Raw genomic sequence first — 2,723 nt, 5'->3', positions numbered from 1 at the left:
CAGCCGTCCTGGGCGGGCTCCCCTTGCACGTGTTTCAGTGTAGAGCACAACGGAAGGCTGGGCAGCCCAGGGCCTGAGGTAGGTGGGGCGGCCATGGAGCGTAGTGCAGCTAGGCACGTATCACACACATTCACACACGCAGACCGACACCCCTGTTTGCTTTTTGCTGCAGCCGCAGGAGAGGAAGGAAGAAAAACAATTCCTCTAGACTAATTATTGGTCTCTCTATGAAGCTATAGATAGCTAGACATATGCTTCTTCATGCACGTATGCGGGAGCGTGAAACAAAGCCTCCCCGTGAGAAGATACTTTCAAAACTCCTGCCGTCACACTCATCCAGAAGTGAATGGTTTTAAGCAAGACCCACACTTCTCTTATTTATTACCTAATTAATGTATTTTGAAAATGTGCATGCGAGTTTAGAGCTTGCAAATGGAATAGGTGCATAACTAGCTACAGCTGTGCAAGCTGGCCCATGCTGACCTACCAATGCTCTCAACTCTGATGTGGAGAGACCACCTCTCCAGGCCTGAATTAGGGGAAAACTGATACGATCCATCATTTTCAACCAACAGAAACCAGGCTATTAACAAGATCATCTATTTTCCCATTCAAGGAAGAAGAGGGTAGTTGTCTGAGGGCCCAGTCTGTCACTGGACTCTGTTGATATTGCCAACAATTATGGCAAAGTTACTACCAACTTGATGAGCTGGGTTTGTACTGGTGACCTATGGAAAGGGCTGTGCTCCAATCCTTAATGGCAAACTCATTTCTATTAAAAATAAATCTAGCAAAAATATAACTTTTATTTTCAGATCCTCAGTTGCTAAACCATTGAGGTTCATATGTTGTCACAAGCCAAATAGACAAAATCAAATTATATATAGACCTGTTTCCACTGAAATAGAACAGAGATAGCTACAACCATATTCAGAAGTAGTTGTTATCAAGCACAATTGCTTGACAACCATTTTCAAACATGGAGGTAGTTAGCATTCTCTGAGCAATTCCAGGGTCTGCTATGGACAGGGTTTTGTTGTTTTAAACCAATCATACTTCAAGAAACCATGCTACAGACTTCTCCAGTCATAGGCCTATTTTAGCACAGTTTTGTAACACAGCCATGTCAAAATGTTTAGTATGGACAAAATACTCATTAGGTTCATGCTTCAAAGTAACTTCCTGTCTTGTCTACACTATAAAATCAACTGAGGCAGGAGACTGAATTACATGGCAGTTTCCCTTCAGGGGACTGGACTAGATGACCTCTGAAGGTCCTTTCCAGTCCAATGATTCTATGGTATTTAAAATACAGTCTTACAGTACAGACTGAACTGAACTCTGTTTTAACCATGTCTCCAATTTGTAATATACCCTTGAACTTTTCCCGCCTTAAAACTTTAAAATGAATTCTGTTTCCTTTGCAAGCTTTTTTTGACTCCATGACACATGCATTCTTGTTTGTTATGGAAGTTACTCCTGACTACTAGCATCATTTTTAAAAAATAAAGATCATTGTATCATTTGTTTTGGAAAAACAAAACTGAATGGACTTGGAAAACAGATTTAGAAAGAAAAGTGAAATCTGATCCCTGCAAACCTTAACAGTATTCCTTTAACAGAAGTTAAGTTTTACAAGACCAATGCATTTATTTTTAATAAATAATCTCTCTCATTTTCCCTTTCCTATGTAGAAAATTAACTCACATATTGAAATAAACAGAAGCTATGCAAAATAGGTGGAATATATATGTATAACAAGCTGCAGCGCTCCAGATACACATGTAATATACCGAGTGTAACATTGCACTCCATATGTTTTGTGGAAATATGCTTATGAGTGTAAATATAATGTGACTGGAATATGCTTTATGCAAAAATTCTCTTGTAAGGTATCATTATAAATCTTATAATCTACTGAGTGTGTTCATCCTATTTGCATGAATGTGTCATTCTTGTATCTGAAGCTAGAAATATGAAGTATTACTCTGAAGTCCTACTGTAATGATGCAAACAAAGTGTGGGCCATTAATGGTGGCTTGGAATCTTGATGGCTCCCATTAACTAGGACAATTGGTTGTAAATGGCTCTGTTTACTTGTAAGCCTTCCAGTATATGTGGGTGCCAGCCACCGGGTAATGAAGTCTCACAGGACATGTGACATACTGGAATCCATCTTAAACCTGGTGCTTTTCCATTTAGAAGCAAGGGTGGGAACCCAGAGAGAGACAAAGGTTTCCTGCCTTGTGCCAATGATATTTGTTCTGTCTGTTATTACTTGGAACCACGTAAATCCTACTTTTTATACTTAATAAAATCACTTGTTTATTAATTAACCCAGAGTAAGTGATTAATACCTGAGGGAGCAAACAGGTGAGCATCTCTCTCTATCAGTGTTATAGAGGGCGGATAATTTATTAGTTTACCCTGTATAAGCTTTATACAGAGTAAAATGGATTTATTTGGGAGTTGGATCCCATTGGGAACTGGGTGTCTGGGTGCCGGAGATAGGTGACTTGCTGAGCAGTTTGTAGTTAAAGTCTGCAGCTTTGGGGGTGTGGACCAGACCTGGGTCTGTGTTGCAGCAGACTAGCGTGTCTAGCTCAACAAGGCAGGGTTCTGGAGTCCCCAGCTGGCAGTGGAAAACAGGTTCAGAGTTAATTCTAGTACATCAGGTGACAGCCTCAATGGGGTCTCTGTGACCAAACCCATCACGTTAGTTA

This window comes from Caretta caretta, chromosome 4 (genome assembly GCF_965140235.1).
Source record: "Caretta caretta isolate rCarCar2 chromosome 4, rCarCar1.hap1, whole genome shotgun sequence".
NCBI classification, from domain to species: domain Eukaryota; kingdom Metazoa; phylum Chordata; order Testudines; family Cheloniidae; genus Caretta; species Caretta caretta.
The sequence above is the reverse complement of the archived record's forward strand: the minus strand, read 5'-3'. Positions refer to the sequence as shown.